We start from the raw sequence: 7123 nt of genomic DNA on the forward strand, positions 1-7123 counted from the left end.
TTCCAACTCTGTGCTTCTATGATCTTGGTCAAGGACCAGACCTCCAGGGTCCCTTCCAGCACTCAGAGAGGGGGTTGAAGACCTCCAGGGTCCCTTCCAGCCCCGTGATTCTGAGGCTTCTTAGATCCCCATTTATTATCGCAGGGGAAGGGAGGGTGTTGGGCAAGGGAGATGAAACGCCAGCCTGTCTGCAGGGAGCAGCCCAGAGGGAGGAGTTGACAGTGCAATCAAAGCTCCTCCTATGGGGCACCTGGGAGCATCTGCCAAGTCAGGGCTGCCTCCTCCAACTGGGAGGGAAGGTTTGTTGGGGGGGGCAGCATCCCCAGCCCCCCCCCTCCCCAGGTGCCCAAGGAGAACAACATCCCCCCACCACCACCACCAGGCCATCACTGGACTCCCATCTGTGAACACCCATCATCCCCAACTGGCAGAGCCAAGAACGCTCCGACAGCATCCGGGAGGCTGACATAGGCTGAGCCAGTCCTTGACTTATGACTGGTGGCTGGTCCAAAGTTACAACAGAAACCCCCCCCCCCCAAAAAAAAGGGACTGGTGATCTTGTTTGGAAGCTCTGCGGCCTCATTTACAACCATCACAATTCGCAACTCTAATTATGGTCATAACTCAAAGACTACTTGTCATTCAGGCCGTAAAGCGACCCTCCAATGAACCTGGATTCCTGGTGACTTTTCAAGGATACGTCCGGGGCGTTTTCTTGGGAGGCTCAATACCAGCACACAGGCAGTCCTCCATGTACGACCGTTCGTTTAGCCACCGTTATGACAGACCTGGAAAAAGTGACTCGCAACAAGTCCTCACACTTCCGACTGTGGCAGTGACCCCATGGTCACATCTGGGCACCTAGCAAGCAGCTGACATCTACAGCTGACGCTTGTGAGCTTCGCAGCGAGGAGCAAAACCCCTGGGGAACATCAGCGGAGAAGGTCACACGTTGTGGTCATGTGATGTCTCACTTAGCAACGGATTTTCCAATCCCAATTGTGCTTGTATGTCGAGGACTAACTGTATTCCTCCACTGTCTGTCTGTCCTTCTTTCTTTTTTCTTCTCTCACTGTTTCTTTCTTTTTCTTTGTGTCTTTCTCTTTTTCTTTCTTCCTTTCTCGCTCTTTCTTTTCTCTTCTTTCTTTTTCTTTCTCTCGCTTTTTCTCTTTCTCTCATTTTCTTTCTCGCTTTTTCTTTCTTCCTCTTTCTCACTTTCTTTTCTCTTTTCTTTCTTTCTGTCTTTTTCTTTCTTTCTTTTTTTGTGTCTTTCTCTTTTTCTTCCTTTCTCGCTCTTTTTCTTTTCTTTCTTTTTCTTTTTTCTTTCTCTTGCTTTTTCTTTCTTTTTTGTGTCTTTCTCTCTTTTTCTTCCTTTCTCCCTCTTTTTCTCTTTTCTTTCTTTCTTTCTTTTTTTCCTTTCTCTTGCTATTTCTCTTTCTCTCTCTCATTTTCTTTGTCTCTCATTTTTTGTTTCTTCCTCTCTTTCTCACTTTCTTTTCTCTTTTCTTTTCTCTTTTTTTCTTTCTTTCTCTTTTTTCTTTCCTTGCTTTCTTTTTCTTTTTTCTTTCTTTCTCTTCTTTCTTTCTTTCCTTTCTTCCTTGCTTCTGCCTTTTCTGACACACCCACACCCTTAAAATTACAACCAATCGCATGCAGAAATGCCTTCCCTTTCTAGAACCTTCTTTGACTTAATGGGTGAAACTGAGGATGACTTTCCTGTCGGCTCCGGATCATCTTCCTTCTTCCTTCTTCCTGCCAGGGTAAGAATTCACGTCTGCACCCTCCAACCTGGGTTGCCTTGCAGATCGGGGTTCTCCGTGCTGGATTTTAAAACCCCGATCTGAGTTTTTCTAACCTTTTTGTCTGGGTTTCTAAGTCGCCTATTTTAAAACTTCACAAAAATCTCAGTTTTTCTATACAGGTAATCCTCGGCTTACAGCCATTTGTTCAAAGTTACGACGACACTTGAAAAAAAGTGGCTTGCCACTGTCCCTGCACTACGGCCATCCCAGCAACCTCACGGCCGTGTGAATGAAATTCGGCCGCTGGGCAACTAGCATGAACTGATGACAGTTGCAGCATCCCTGGAATTAGGAGGTCTCCATTGGCAGCCTTTCTGACAAGCAAAATCGGGGGGGGGGGAGCCAGATTCACTTAACGACCACGTGGGTCACTTAAACCACCGTGGCAAAAAAGGCCCAGCTCACTTAACAACAGAAGCACTAAAGCCACAGAATTTCCCTTCCTAATAGTGATCAAGAATTATCTATACAAGTGTTTCTCAACCTTGGCCACTTGAAGATGTCTGGACTTCAATTCCCAGAATTCCCCAGCCAGCATTCGCTGGCTGGGGAATTCTGGGAGTTGAAGTCCAGACATCTTCAAGTGGCCAAGGTTGAGAAACACTGTTATACAGTCTTTCTCAACCTTGGCCCTTTGAAGACAGGTGGACTTCAAGTAGCCAAGGTTGAGAAACACTGATCTATACATTATATCGTAGGTGCACGTCACATCCCTGCTTGGGCAGGGGGGGGGGGGGGGGTTGGACTAGATGACCTACCAGGTCCCTTCCAACTCGGTCAATCTGTTTAAAAATTGTCAATAAATAGGTAAAAATAATTCCGTTTAAAACCGATTTGCTGCTTTATTTTTTAAGAAATCCCGCTGGCAACCTTGCTCCAGGCAAGTTCGAAGGATTGAGGGGGGGAGAAGGCTGGAAAATTGGGGTGACATCCCCCCTCCAAAGGGAGGCCCATCCTGCTTTCCTTTCTCCCTCCTGCAAAACTACGCCCCAATTCCTGGCCCTTTGCACCCCCAAACCCACTTGCCTTATTGCCTTCTAAGCAATAAGAAACACCAATGCTTCTAAGTCTCATCCTGCACCCCAATATTCTTGCCTAAGGGGAGGCCAGCCTGATGCCAGCAACTTCCCGCAGCTCCCAAATGGGGCTTTCCCGGCTTCTCCCTCCCCCACACACAACATTTAGCCTTTTTTTTTCCCAGCAATGAGAAAAGCCAGTTAAATGCTTTTTAAAGCATGAGAAATCCTCTATCCAGCTCTCCCTCCCAGACCTGGCCTTGAGGCAGGAGGGAGTTTGCAGCAAAACAAAACAAAAATGGAAAATAATTTTCTATTTGCGGTTCATTTCCAGCAGAAACGGCAGTAATGAATCTCCCAAAACAGGCGGAAGCCGAAATGCGGAGGATCTCAGCTCAAGCTTTGCTGCGTGGAAACTAGCCGACGACGGTTTATTCAACAGGCCGGGTTAAACCGGCTGATTCTCGGGGAGGCCTGGCTGGGAAGAGCCGGCAGGGTTTCCCCTCCGCGCCTGGAACAGGACGAACGGCCGAGTCACAAAATGGACTCTGCAAATGTTTCCACTTAAATAAAAATTCAGCCCTTTGCAATTCCAGCAACACGTTGCCATTCAGCCAAAACAGTGATTCTCAACCTTGGCGACTTTAAGTCCCGTGGACTTCAACTCCCAGAATTCCCCCCAGCCAGCAGAGCTGGCTGGGGGGGATTCTGGGAGTTGAAGTCCACGGGACTTAAAGTCACCAAGGTTGAGAAACACTGACCCAAAAGCTGAAATCTGCCCCAACCGGAGGAAGGGAGGAAAGAGGCTGGGGCACCCCAGAAGAGCCAATCACCCCAGAAATGGGGGGCTCCTGTCCCCTGCCTTGTGGCCCAGGCCAGATCCCAGCTTTCAAACAACCGTCCTCACCACCCCAGGAACAAAACAACAGCAGGTTTGGCTAAGCAGATGGGATTTGATGCCCACCCCGCTCCCTTGCAGTTATTATCTGCAGCCCCCTCCCCTCTCTCTCTCTCTCCTGTGAGCCCCCCCACACACCCAGGCCCCATTGCAATAGCTCTAACTAACGTTCTCTGAAGACCCTCCAACCGGGGAGAAAAAGACCCCACCCCAAAAGGCCTCGCACACACCCTGCTAGAAAGATGGAGTGGTTACACCTCCCCTTGCCAGCTTCACGCCCAGAGCCATCCACCTTGCCAAGCCAAAGGGGGTGGGTGGGTTTCTCACGCAAGCCAGAGGACCCCTGCACCCTATCCCCATTTTTGCAAAGGGGGGGGTGCAAAAGAGCCAAACACACACACACACAGAGAGAAGGCAGGGGGGGGATCTTGGCCCAGAAATTAAAAAAGGTCTCCCATTCACAGCCAAGACACAAGTTCGTCCCACCCCCTCAAATAGGCCTGATAAGGAGGGGAGGGGTCAGGTTTACACCACCACCCCAATATACTGAATCACAGGTCGCAATCTGGATGGTGTAATATGCTGGGGGAAGCCAGATCCTGGGCTGAAGGCAACAAACTGTGGTTTATTCACAAGAACCAGATTAAGCCCTGCATTATTCCCACTTTGCACTAAGCCAGCATGTCCTTGGTGTGAAGAGGGTTTGCACGAATCAAGGCTCCCCTCAAAGGTCTGCACACACCACCCCCAGTTCTCACACCCACCCACCCTTCTCTCCAGGGTGAGCAGGGCAGAAAGCAGAGGGGAGGAGAAAGTGGGGGGCACAGGCCCAGAATCAGGGCTCTTCTGCCCCCCACAATTCCCCAACCAGTTCGGATGGGAAGGGGGGGGGGTTCCCCAGCTCACTCCAAGGGACCCACAAATCTGCCCGCACCTCCCTCCCAGGTCCTGCCTGTACTTGGGGTCCCCACCGGCCGCTGCTCCCCAGGATCGCCCCCTTTGAAAAAAACAAAGATGCAGAACAGCTGGAAGGTAGGCCACCCAGCGATTCCCAGGGCCTGGTGGGAAGGAAGGAAGGGGCCAGGCGTGCATTGCACCAGGTTGGTGAGACTCTGGCTTGGCACGATGCCAGTCAAGGGGGGGTGGGGGTGTTAGCCAGGTTGTTCCTGGGGGGGGGGGGGTTAAAGCAAATCCTGGCTTGTTGTCCCGGGAGAGTGTGGAAGAGCCCCCGCAGGAGGGAGGAGGAGCCACCGGTCTCTGGAAGCCAACAAGGGCTTCCCTGGCATCACCCCGAGTGGCTGCTAACCCGGGACACACTCAGGTTGCCTTGCAGGCCGTTCACACGTGCAAAGCCCCCAGACCCAGCACTTCCAAGCCCGTGCCAGGCCCCGCGCAGCACACACCCACCCCTAGCTGCTTTGCAACCTGGCCCTGATGCCCAAGGGGCAAAGGGACCCCAAGGGGGCGAGACCCCTCCCCTATTTCAGAGGCCAGTCCAGGGAAGGGCTCCCCCGGGCGGAGAGCGGGGCGCCGAGGCCCGGGGGTCTCCTCTGGGCAGGGCAGAGCCAGGCAGGGCGCCTCCCCCGCGTGGGTCTCGCCCCTCGGAGCAGCGCCCGGGACCCCCGACGGCCTGCTCCCCCGTTCAGGACGACCCTCCGACCGCCCCCTCCCTCCCCACGGCGACTCCTTTGCAATGCCCGGCGGCCCCGACGTTGCAACCACGCCTTCCCCGAACCCCCCCCCCCCCCAACGATCCCCCCCCTCCAGCCCCGCTGCAACCCTTGCAAGGAGCCCCGAACAAAAGGCGCCCGGCCCGGATTACCCTGGGTTCCCACGCCGCCGCCGCCTCCTCCTCCTCCGGCTTTTGTCCCTGCCCGGCCCGCGCCCCAGCCACGGAATCCCCGCGCTTCTCCCTCTCCGGGCGGCTCCTTCCGCTTTCCGTGCAATTGCAAAAAGGAAGCTGGGGTGGGATTGGGGGGGGGGGGCTCGGGATCCGATCCAGAGGTTGGGAAAAGGGGCCGGGCTGGTCCTCGCCTTGGAAAAGGGCCGAATCCGTTGCAAAAAGCAGTCTCCCCCCGCCCCCTTCGCGCTTTCCCCCCTCCGCGTGAACGGGGAGGATTCGAACCTGCGGACTCGGCGCGGCTGTTCCCAGGGCTCCGCGCGCCTCCCTCCGGCGCTTCCATTGTCTCCGCCGCGAAGTTCCCAGCGGCCGCTCTTCCCTCGGCCGCTCCCGCCCCCTCCTCCCTCCCTCCCGCTCCTCCTCCCCCTCCCCCCTCCTCCTCCTCCTCCTCCTGGCAGCCGGTTGGTTTTATGGTTCCTTCCTTCAGGAAAGCGGAGTGGGCGGGCGGGAAAAAACCATAACTTCGTTGGACAATGCAAGGGCCCGTCTCTTTTTCAGGATTTGACAAAAAAAGACAAAAAAAAAAGACAAAAAAAAGTTATATATATATAACTTATTATTATTGATAGAGATAGAGATAGATAGATAGATAGATAGATAGATGATAGATAGATTAGATAGCTGATAGATAGATAGATAGATGATTGATTGATTGATAGATGATAGATAGATAGAAGATAGATTAGATAGCTGATACATAGATAATAGATTGATTGATAGCTGATAGATAAGAGCTGATAGATAGATATAGATAGATAGATATGTAGATGACAGTTAGAGAGATTAGATAGTTGATAGATAGATAGAGATAGATAGATAGATAATTTATTTATCCTCCTGTACAATTACAGACAGTCCTCAGTTTATAAACCATTCATTTAGTCACCGTTCAAAGTTTCAATGGCATCGAAAAAAGTTATGTGACAATTTTTCACACCCGCGTTCTTTGCTGCATCCCCCTGATCAGAATTCAGAAGCTTGGCAACTGGCATGAACTTATGACGGTGTCCCAGGGTCAGGCGATCCCTTTTTGTGACCTCCTAACAAGCCGAAGTCAAAGGGGAAGCCAAATTCACTTAACGACCATGTGGCTAATTTAACAACTGCAGTGATTTGGTTAACAACTGCGGCAAGAAAAGTCTTAAAAGGGAGCAAAATTCACTTGACCACTGCCTCACTTAGCAACAGAAATTTTGGAATGACCTGTGGTTGTAAATAGGGCAGTGTTTCTCAATCTTGGCGACTTTAAGTCCTGTGGACTTCAATTCCCAGAATCCCCCAGCCCGCACAATTGCGCTGGCTGGGGGATTCTGGGAGTTGAAGTCCACAGGACTTAAAGTCGCCAAGGTTGAGAAACACTGAAATAGGGAGTTATCTGTATAGCTTCTCCTGCTTGAGCAGGGGGGTTGACTAGAAGACCTCTGAGGTCCCTTCCAACTCTGTTATTCTGATCTGTTCTGCAAATCCTGCTGACGGGGGGGGGGGGGGCTTTGAGTGGGCTTCACTA

General features: G+C 52.0%; 1 protein-coding gene across 2 annotated transcripts in view; it reads right to left on the bottom strand.

The window, feature by feature from the left end:
* The window catches only part of VANGL2 (VANGL planar cell polarity protein 2), a 48788-nt gene extending 42838 nt beyond the window's left edge, over positions 1-5950 (bottom strand). The window contains exon 1 of one of the 2 annotated variants that reach the window (XM_087702956.1): positions 5842-5950. The gene's annotated coding sequence lies outside the window, so the exon portion shown is untranslated. Of the gene's footprint in view, positions 1-5538; positions 5645-5841 lie in introns of those variants that run through there. The other variant, XM_087702955.1, reaches the window with a different exon arrangement.
* Between the last annotated feature and the right edge of the window lie 1173 nt (positions 5951-7123).

This window comes from Thamnophis sirtalis, unplaced genomic scaffold (assembly GCF_051295495.1).
Source record: "Thamnophis sirtalis isolate CommonGarterSnake01/CBP01778 unplaced genomic scaffold, rThaSir2_p1.2 scaffold_18, whole genome shotgun sequence".
In the NCBI taxonomy this organism is placed as follows: domain Eukaryota; kingdom Metazoa; phylum Chordata; class Lepidosauria; order Squamata; family Natricidae; genus Thamnophis; species Thamnophis sirtalis.